At 38.2% G+C, this 12,329-nt stretch overlaps 1 protein-coding gene across 5 annotated transcripts in view; it reads left to right on the forward strand.

The window, feature by feature from the left end:
• The window catches only part of LOC121873623, a 68,149-nt gene that overhangs the window by 18,890 nt on the left and 36,930 nt on the right, over nucleotides 1-12,329 (forward strand). The gene's annotated exons all lie outside the window — the stretch shown is intronic.

The following is a 12,329-nucleotide window of genomic DNA, read 5'->3' on the forward strand; positions in this document are numbered from 1 at the left end:
TTACATCAATTTATTTGTCAGTGGCCTAAGGTTAAAAATGCTTTGAAAGCATTTGAGGTGGATGTAGGGTAGATGATTAGTGGGTCTCATGTTTTTAACCTGACTTGTTATGTCCCCCAGTTTTTATAAGCTATTCTTTTGTTTGTGGTAGAGGTGGTGTGTGGATTAGTAGAGCCCATGTTATTGACCTGACCTGATGTTATGTAAAAGTCACCCATTGTATATAAGCCTCTTTCACTCCCTGTAAATTGAGTTGCTTCTGGGTTATATATATATATATATATATATATATATATATATATATATATATATATATATATATATATATATATATATATATACAGTTATCCTACTTGTGTCAATAGAACCCAGAGGGTCCGTTAAGTGAAATCGCGTTAAGTGAACAACAGAACATATGGATTAATTCCAATGAAACCAGCCCGACCCCGACTCAGAACACATAACTATGTTGTAGTAAAATAACATCTTAATTTTATGATGGTACATGCACACAATTAATACTTAAGAGAATGAAATATAGTCGCAAGAGTTAATGTCTAAAATATGGACTCAACTCCCTCCTCTTCTCACACTGCATTGCTTGGCCCTCTCTGAAATTTTTGGAAAACCACTAAATTCAAAATTAAAGATATACAATTGACATTGCTGAATTCCGACCAAGGAATATTTTGAATATAAATGTCATATATTTTGCACAAAAGATAACATATTTACTCAGGAAAACATTTTATCTAAAATTTGTATTTCTAATGCAAAATATATGATGTATATTCAAAATGATCACCAAATTATAAGAATTCCAGCAATGGAAATTATATTCTGGCAGGGTAATTTGTATGAATTTTATGAGCTAAAACAGGCAGTCAGGCAGGGTGGCGGTTGGGCAAATCTAAAAATAGCGTCTCGAGCGGACACTCACAGCGTATATGTGGAAAAAATCGTGTTAAGTAGGAAAGTTCAGCTCTGGCGAGGCACAGCAGATATGAAAAAGCGCTAATTGAAACGGCGTTAATTGAAGGTAATATATATATATATATATATATATATATATATAACATAATATACACACACACACACACACCCTGACCCCGACTTCGACTTCAGACTACGACGCCCTCAGATATAAATAAAAAAATAAATAAATAAAAATTTTTTTAAATGACACGCATTTTCTATGCAGCGTTTCAATTAATGTAGTCTCCATGTATAATTAGGAAATTATAGAGGGTCCTATGTGCATTCAGCTGACTACATTAAAGGTTAGTGCTCAGTCACATATCATTCCTTATTATTTATTACTTTTCCTGTACTGTATCCATTCATCATTATTCATTACTTTTACTGTACTGTATTTCATTGTAGATTTTTATTAATTTTTTTTTTATTTTTTTATATATCTGTAATGGGACTTACGACCTGGATTTGGGTCCTAACCCGTCGTAAGTCGGGTCTGGTATATATATATATATATATATATATATATATATATATATATATATATATATATATATATATACACACATACATACATACATACTACATCCTTGACCACCGAAGGGTCAAGACGTATCTGGCGCTCCTTTCGGAGCAGCCAGGTCAACTGTTAAGTTGGCCCATACCAACCCCCTCCCCTGAACCACTTCTCCCCACCGGAGTATCAACAGGTTCTCGCCAGAAGTTACAATTTCATTTGGGAAAGGAATGGAACCAGTGTTAAACAGAGGTGAACATTGGTGAACAGTGCTTAAGTCAGTGAGAACAACTCAACAGTAAAAGTCGTATTCAAGTTAACCTTCACACAGTGAGGTCCCAGGTACCCAGTGATAACGGCCCGTGAGACCCAACAACCGGCGATGTGTTAATCCGTCTACGATAGGAAGGCCTGGGGCCACACCTCACTCATATAACACCATCTGTGAGGGAATTACTACACCCCGTCAAGTCCCTCATAACACCATCTGTGAGGGAATTACTACACCACGTGATGCCCCTCATAACACCATCTGTGAGGGAGTTACTACACCACGTCAAGTCCCTCATAACGCCATCTGTGAGGGAATTACTACACCATGTGAGGTCCCTCATAACACCATCTGTGAGGGAATTACTACACCACATGATGCCCCTCATAACACCATCTGTGAGGGAATTACTACACCACGTCAGGTACCTCATAACACCATCTGTGAGGGAATTACTACACCACGTCAGGCCCCTCATAACACCATCTGTGAGGGAATTACTACACCACGTCAGGTCCCTCATAAAACCATCTGTGAGGGAATTCGTACACCACGTGATGCCCCTCATAACACCACTGTGAGGGAGTTACTACACCACGTGAGGCCCCTCGTAACACCATCTATGAGTAGGGTGTGTCATAAGGAGGCGAATTTTTTTTTTTTAGTTTGAAAAATCGGCCCATGGTAGTAATGATGTAGTTCTATGTGTAGAATCATGTGATATCTTCAGATTTGAAAAGTTTTCATTTTTTGCTAGGTAAATTTTAACTTGAAATCTTATGAAAATTTAGTATTCCCACCCCTTTACCAACACCACTAAATAGCTTATTTAAAGTAAAGTAAATGTATCAGGTTAATTTATTAGAATGAAAATGATCCAGAATAGTGAAACGAATGATCTTGACACATTTATTAAATTTAATATTCCTTTAGAAAACAAAATCATCAAATACAAAAACCGGTTTTACTACTACGACCCGGTGTTGCTGCACACCATAGAGAACATGTCTTTCTTGCTTCTGTTTCTACTCACCACCTCCCTGCTGACCACCTGAGCTCGGATGTAGCCTTCCCTCCTCTCCTTGCTGTACACGTGACTGCTGGCCTCACTCACTTGCTGTACACAACGCTCTATACTCTGGGTGTGCGAGGGCCAGGCAGGGACATGCATGGGGTTGTCCAGGAAAGCTCTGATTTGAACATTGGTGAGGCTGCAGGTAAGAGGGGGCTCACTGCCAGCCTGGATGTTATCCAGATCTATGAGATCAGTGAGGGTCTTGGCACCTAGATTGACTTCAGGAGTCTTCCTGACCCTGAAGGAATCGTCACCAACTGATTCATCATGCCCAGATCCTCTCATAAGTCTCATATCCAAGATCTTTTTGACTGCCACTCTTCTCTCCTCCTCATCCTTACTGCAGAGCATTGTCTGCAGAACTGCTTCGGGATGAGCATACCAGAAAGATCTCATCACAGTCTGCTGCACAATCTGAACAACCTTCCTTGGCTGACTCCTCAGGAGCTCAAGCTGGAAGAGAACATGCCTCTGACCTTCGGAGAACGATGACTTGACCTTGGTGTTGAACCAATTTGGCAATTAGACACTCACGATGAATTGGACAATAAGTCTCAGGTTGTGAAGCTGGTTCCCTTTCAGTTTATGATGAGCGACCCAAATTCTGCAGAACCTGAGCCAGGAGCTACCTAGAATGAGACTGGACCCATTCTGCAGGTATAGTTCATCAGGCATGACCCCAGTTTTGATGGCACTGCAAATCATGTAACCATAGTACTGGGTCAGTACTCAGGCTTCTGCCACCACAGTATGTGCAAGCTCAACGTAGCAGTGGAGCTGAACTGTGATTTTTCAAAGCTCGGATTTATTTCTAACTCAGTGGCAGAGTCCAGCATCTTGCCAAGAGGACCAGACCATCTGTTGTTTGAAAGAGTCTTGCCATCCAGCTCCTGGATCAGATGTCTGAGTGGCAACTCGTTGGTGTGGAGGTCACAAACAATCCAGACCAGCTTCCTCCCAATCTTCCGCTCTATCCACTGTATGACCCCCCTTGCCACCCTGTGTTCGTGTTGGTGCTGTCCCCTCCAATGGCCTGCAGGGTCTGGTTTACGTTCCTCTCTCTGAGCCAGTTCACAATGTTATCTGCCACTATCTCAGCTGGTTTCCTGATGTCATCTTTCTCTGGAGTGAAATGCCACAAATACTTCCCTCCTGGTTCACTGCAGCAGGAGTAGTGTTCCTCCTTCACCATGGCAAGGAACAACTTGTCAGAATCTCCAACTTTCATGAACACTTTAGTGTCATCCCTTCTCCCATCAAAGAACAAACAATTGATTCCATTTTCTCTTATCCCTTTATCAAACTCCTCTTCTAGGTTACTGACAAGTTTCTCCTGAGCTCTCCTAACTTTGTTATGATCTATCACCAGGTGAACATCATCAGGTGTTATCAAACCACCGTCAACCCAGGCAGCTGTTGCTATCTCTGCAGTTTCTCTGAGACCAGTGTGGTGTCGCATGCTGGCCAGAGCGTGCTCGATATATCTTTCCTATTTCGAATCTTATGTCGGAAGGTTTGGGATCATTATTTTCTGCTAGGGACAAAGTCACCATTCTCCTGGTCAGCACTCCGATCAGCCATGGGGAAGTCATTAAACTCTGAATCAGCTTGACTCCAATCATCGGCCTTTTTTACCTCACCCTGGGCCTTCTCAAGTCTCTTCTCCTCGGCAACTCTTCTCCTCTTCTGTCTCTCTGTGGCAGCCTCCTGTCTCTTGGACTCCGGAATATCTTGGCTAGAAATCATGAGAGCCCCTATACTGCCAGTCTTCTCTCTGTGCTTTGACAAATGCCAGTTCGATCACAGGAATCTTCAGTTCCACGCTTGCAAATACAGGAGATGTGGGCCTTCGGATTTACAGTCAACATCGTGATCCAAACTCAGGATAAGAGAACAATTAAGCACTTGCAAGTAATTATGTCAAATAACTGGTCCGGTTGTTTGGCAAAGCTGTCCTTAACTGCAAAAGTTTTCCCTCCCCAAGAGAGATATCTCTTGCTCTTTCCCAACTGGCTAGCAGTCTCTCACTAATCTTCTTCTGACTTGTTATGACTGGAGGCTTGAACTGAGCGTTAGCCAGAGTGTACTGTGCCAAGACAGCTTTGGTCATATCACTGGCAATGTCTTTGTTTATGTAAGTTCTTTGGTTCTTTTCACTGATTTGCCTGATTAAAACACCGTATCTCAAAGCATCTCTCAATGTAGTCAACTCCGACTTCAGGAGCTCTCTCCCAGACCCAAGATAGTGACTGAGATGGCTGGATTTTTGGTTCCTTGTCCTGACACAAGCAGCCATCGCAAATATTATCAACTTATAAATGCATCAGAATCTGAAACAGAAAAAAATATTGTTAGTTGGGTTGTTAAAGAATGAAGTCAGAAAGCAATGTTCACTATTTAATTGTAATGCACTAATGCAGCTGTACGTTAGATTTTCGATAAATTTCACACTAAAATTTACCTCGCAAAAGGTTGCAAAATATTGAAACTGAAATTATTTTCTTTTTATATACACTAAAATCTACCAAAAAAGTGATGGGCCATTAGTTTTAGCTGATCTTCCCTCCTATGACACACCCTAATCTATGAGGGAACTACTACACCACGTGAGGCCCCTCATAACACCATCTGTGAGGGAATTACTACACGTGAGGCCCCTCATAACACCATCTGTGAGGGAATTACTACACCACATTAGGTCCCTCCTGACACCATCTGGGAGAGAGTTACTACACTACGTGTTTGCTGTTCAACACCTACATTAATCTGAATGTTCACTGTATGTTCCTTTACCTTTCTCTAATGAAGGCTTTTGTTAAACCACCAATGTATGTAATAAGTCATTTATGTCCAATGTATATATTCAGCCTTCGGGCTGCAGAACTTTTTCAATAAACCGTTAATTATTACACACACACACACACACACACACACACACACACACACACACACACACACACACACACACACACACACACACACACACACACACACACACACACACACACACACACACACACACACACACACACACACACACACACACACACACACACACACACACACACACACACACACACACACACACACACACACACACACACACACACACACACACACACACACACACACACACACACACACACACACACACACACACACACACACACACACACACACACACACACACACACACACACACACACACACACACACACACACACACACACACACACACACACACACACACACACACACACACACACACACACACACACACACACACACACACACACACACACACACACACACACACACACACACACACACACACACACACACACACACACACACACACACACACACACACACACACACACACACACACACACACACACACACACACACACACACACACACACACACACACACACACACACACACACACACACACACACACACACACACACACACACACACACACACACACACACACACACACACACACACACACACACACACACACACACACACACACACACACACACACACACACACACACACACACACACACAGAGTAAAACCTAGATTAACCGCCCACATATGGGGGAAGGGGCCGACAGATAATCCGAAAGGTCGGTTAATATTAAATAAAGTCTACGAAAATAAACCATACATTTTCAATGTACCTATCCCTAACCTACCTCATTTAAGTCCCTCTATTCATTTTTGTTCATTTGCTATTCATACTTCAAGAGAATTTGCTTTAAAACATTAACCACTTTAGTAAATAAATATGAACCAGCACAGAAACCGTGAATACAAAATGGAAAAGTCAAAGAACATATGTCATCACAAAAATTGTGACCAAGTCCCAGGTTGCTCATCTGACTTACTGTCTCATTTACACACAATTGCAGGGTCTCAATTATTTCTCTTACTATTGACAGCACAACATACATATAGGTACATTGTTTCTCACTCTTGATTTGTTTTTTATTTTTGCATTTCTTTATGGTTCTTTATTATTATTAGCATTATCATTATTAATATTATTATTATTATTATTATTATTATCATCATCATCATTATCATTACATTATCGCCCCCCAGGCCCCAATGTGAGTCAGTGACCTGTGCCCGGGTGGGCTAATCCCCGTAAAAAAAAAAAAAATTTAAGGGGTCCGGGATCAGCGGTTAATCCGAAAGTCGGTTAATTGAGGTTTTGCTGTATATACAATCGGCCTTTAACATACGCAGGGGTTAGGTTACAGAGATACCTGTGAATGTTAAAAATCGGTGTACTTTTGCTGCCCCTCCCCCCAAAAAAATTCCCTGGCCCCCATGTCCTTATTTACCGTATATAACTGTGTGTAGTTCGAGTTTTTAAGACCAATTTATTTGGCAAAAAATTGGGGGTCGACCTCTAAACGGGTAATAGTTTGTTAGGTTGAAAAATATTTACCAGTAACTACCAGTAAACAATGGAAACGACGCACCAATGCACCACCAGCTGTGAGTGTCGGTACAGTTGCCAGGGCAGATCTCTTGCGTCATCATAGCAAGCCCAAAGTAGCCAAATGCATTGTATGGTATGCACAGGACGATGTAAAACAACGTATTCATTTTTTAAAGTTTATTTATAGATACTGGACATATATTTTTGTTCATTACATTTGAAACATCAATCTTTGTTAATTAAATTTGAAACAATAGAAAACTACGATACCGTATTTTCATTAAAATATTACATCACAAGTATATTTTACCTTAACTGTGACTGAATGAATATATTCTCAGAAATAAATATGGAAATGTAATATTTTTGCTGAAATGACGTACATATTACAGTGGAAAGTGGGATAAAATCATGACGAAAACAATGACTTTCGCTTTCTTTCGTTGTTCAAAAGATTTTACCGTAATCGCTTTTCGAATGGTTTTCAGTTAAAAAACTATTGTACTGTATAACAATAATATTCCATCCTATCATTAGCCTCATAATCCCACAACTGAAAACCATTTGAAAAGCGATTACGGTAACATCTTTTGAGTGAAAGAAAGCGAAAGTCATTGCTTTCGTCACAATTTTATCCCACTTTCTACTGTAATACGTACATCATTTCAGGAAAAATATTACATTTCCATATTCTCAGAAATAAATAATAGTTTTGTTGAAACGTAATGTACAGTATTTAATATTAAAATGCAAAAAGAGCTATAAAAACAATTAATACTGTACACCTGTAATGTACTGGCTGGCATCTCCACTCGTCCCTGCTCCCTCCAGTCACCACTCCTCCCCGCTCTATCCCTCCGCCTCCTCCACATCGTCACTACTGTTGTATTACAATAATATTCTATTCTAATTCACTTGAATAAATACTACGATACCATATTTCTGAATATTTTCATTAAAATCCATCCAAATCATTTTCCTTGTCATCGTCTTCAGCACCAAAGAGCTCCTCCCAGTCTTCTCCTTGAACAGGGCTAGAGGGTACGTGTTTTTCGAATCGTTTTCAGTTAAAAAATGTTACATCACATGTATATTTTACCTAAACTGCGCCTGAATGAATATATTCTTGGAAATAAATAGTAGTTTTGCTGAAACGTGATGTATTTCAATGTAAAATAGGATAAAATACATGACGAAAACAAAAGACTTTACCTAACCTTCCGATGTTCAAGAGATGTTACTCGTTTTTTTTATTGTTTTCTGTTAGAATACTGTTATATTACAATGATATTCTATTCATACTGTGCTTGATATAATGCATTCAATGTAATGTAATATTTTTGCTGAAATGACGTACGTATTACAGTGGAAAGTGGGATAAAATCGTGACGAAAACAATGACTTTCGCTTTCTTTCGTTCAAAAGATGTTATCGTAATCGCTTTTCGAATGGTTTTCAGTTAAAAAAACTGTTGCATCACAAGTGAATTAGGATAGAATATTATTTTAAATTAGGATTAAGTACATGAAAACAAAAGACTTTACCTAACCTTCCGATGTTCAAGATATGTTACTCGTTTTTTAATAGTTTTTGGTTAAAACACTGTTATATTATGATATTCTGTTCATACTGTGCTTGATATAATACATACACAGAAATGTAATATTTTTGCAACTACAATGCTGATGTCAACACAACCGTGGTTACAGCGAGACTGACTGAGTGAGGGAGAGCTATGCGTGTGTGTGTGTGTGAGAGGTTGCGGGAGCTGGCGGTTTCCCGTGTTCGGTGCCGCTCGAGTTGAATGGCCGACTATATACTGTGTGTGTGTGTGTGTGTGTGTGGCGGGTTGAGGTGTTGATTGTATGTAGAAGTCCGCGTGCTTTATTGGGCTAATGAAATATATATGGATCCTCGTGTTTCGAAGCCGGATTTGGTAAAACGTTACTCTGACCACCTACGTGATACGGGTGGTCCCCATTAGAGGTTCACGGCGCCATAAGCTCGTTGAACAGGCTTTGTGTGAAATATAACAAAGTCTCGGACTGCTTTTAGTATCCTGGTGGTCCAGCGGTTAGCGTTCCCTGGTCACAGTCATATGCTTGTGGGCCGTGGGTTCGAATCCTGGCGGGTTGAGGTGTTGATTGTATGTAGAAGTCCGCGTGCTTTATTGGGCTAATGAAATATATATATATATATATATATACAGTATTACCCCGCCTAACGCGGTTTCACTTAACGCGTTTTATCATATACGCGGTGCCTCGCCAGAGCTGAACTTTCACTTAACACGGATTTTTTCCACATATACGCGGTGAGTGTCCGACTCGAGACGCTATTTTTAGATTTGCCCCACCCTGCCTGACTGCCTGTTTTAGCTCATAAAATTCATACAAATTACCCGGCCAGAATATAATTTACATTGCTGGAATTCTTATAATTTGGTGATCATTTTGAATATAAACATCATATATTTTGCATTAGACATACAAATTTTAGATAAAAATTTTTCTCAGAGTAACTATGTTATCTTTTGTGCAAAATATATGACATTTATATTCAAAATATTCCTGGTCTTACAAGGAATCCAGCAATATCAATTATATTATCCTAACTTTAGTTTGAGGTATTATTTATTAAAATTTAGTGGTTATCCCACACATCTCCTTGGGACGGTTGGTGGGGGGTGAGGGGGAGGGAGGGACCGACCGACCATCTGTTACCCCATGAAGAATTATTATTTTTTGTTATTAACTGAAGATATTTGTTTTAGCTCATAAAATTCATACAAATTACCCGGTCTGAATATAATTTACATTGCTGGAATTCTTATAATTTGATGATCATTTTGAATATAAACATCATATTTTTGCATTAGACATACAAATTTTAGATAACAATTTTTCTCAAATTAACTATGTTATCTTTTGTGCAAAATATATGACATTTATATTCAAAATATTCCTGGTCTTACAAGGAATCCAGCAATGTCAATTATTATCCTAACTTTAATCTGAGGTATTATTTAATACTAAATGTTAAAAACCCTGGAAGGGAGGATTGGTGGGGGGTGGGGGGGAGGGTTGGGACTGACCGCACGGTTGGAAGAGGGGGGGAGGCAAGGTTGAGTCCATTATTTGAATGGACATTAACTTGGCGACTGTATTTCTCTATTTCTCTTAAATATTAATTGTGTGCATGTACCATCATAAAATTAAGATGTTATTTTTACTACAACATAGGTATGTGCCTTCAAAAAGTGGAGTTTGGGGGTCGGGCTGGTTTCTATTGGAATTAATCCCATATGTTCTGTTGTTCACTTAACGCGGATTTCACTTAACGCGGGACCCTCTGGGTTCAATTGACATATTAAATTGGGGTATTATATATATATATATATATATATATATATATATATATATATATATATATATATATATATATATATATATATATATATATATATATATATATATATATATACACACACACACAGTTGTACCCCACTTAACGCGGTCAATAAAACCCAGAGGGTACTGTGTTAAGTGAAAACCGCATTAAGTGAACAACAGAACATATGGGATTAATTCCAATAGAAACCGGCCCAACCCCCAAACTCCACTTTTTGACGACACATGACTATGTTGTAGTAAAAATTTTATCTTAACTTTATGATGGTATGAAAAAACAAGTACCGTATATCACGGCCTATAAGACGAAATTTGAACATTAAAAAAATCTGCCCAAAGTTAGGGGGTCGTCTAAACCACCAAGTTTAAAATTCTTACCTCTTAAATATTGTGGTTTAGTGTGTCAAGAGTGGTGATGAAAACATCGTAAGCCACTCACAAGGTCTTACCACAAATTATTTTATACTGAAACTTACGTTTGGCAAGCTGGATTCAAATTAAGATTACCGGTATATTAAAATAATAAAAATGTATTATAAACCTGTCTAACATACCGTAAAAGAGATTTATACCCCTGTAATAAACACAGCTATCATCACACACCCCTCCCCACGCCCCCCCCATTTGCCAGTGAGGAGACAAGAAAGGGAAAGTGACCGCGAGATTGGGCTATTTTTAGACGTGGAGGTGGTCAGTAATGCATACCGGTATCGGTATATTTACTCATAATAATATTTATCTCCTATAAATAATTGATTTAAATTTTATTTTTTTACAAAGAATATTCAGTAAATGAGTGCATTAATTCTTGAAACTATCGACGGTTAATTACAGACGCTCAAGTGACGTCACTAGTGTTTACACTACACCAGCTGGTAAATTAAATGTGTGCATGTGTATGCATGTATACATACAGTATATATAAATATGTTTGTGTAATAAATGTATGTAGTAAGTACGTAATATTTTTTCACTCAAATCCTAATGAAACACTACTGGAGAACATTCCTTTGTCGCAAAACAGTTTATAAATTAAAGAAAATAATTACAGTGTGTTTAATATATTACAGTATATTATAAATAAATAAATAAACAAATAATTCGGTAAATCTATTTCAAGTAAATGGAAAATAAGCAAACATGTTATTTACCAAGACACGTCCCTCTGGCTCAGGGTGAGATGGAGGGGAGATAACAAGGCTATTTATAGCCCGTCTGAAGTGGCCAGTACCCTAATGCACCATAAATAATTCATTGAACATTCATTTTTTGTACATAGTATATTCAGTATATATATATATATATATTATATATATATATATTATATATATATATATATATATATATATATATATATATATATATATATATATATATATATATATATATATATATATATATATATATATATATACAGTACTCCCTCTTTATCGACGGGGGTTACGTTCTGTAAACGGCCGTCGATAAAGAAACCGTCGATACCGTGATGGTTGCGTAATTTTTCTAACTATTATTAGCATATGTTGAATAAATGTACCTTTAAGCATTAATGCGTTTCCTTTACACATAACCTTAAATAATAGTGTATAAATAATAATATAATAAGTGGAAAAAAATACTAG

This window comes from Homarus americanus, unplaced genomic scaffold (genome assembly GCF_018991925.1).
Source record: "Homarus americanus isolate GMGI-L3 unplaced genomic scaffold, GMGI_Hamer_2.0 scaffold1826, whole genome shotgun sequence".
Taxonomy (NCBI): Eukaryota; Metazoa; Arthropoda; class Malacostraca; order Decapoda; family Nephropidae; genus Homarus; species Homarus americanus.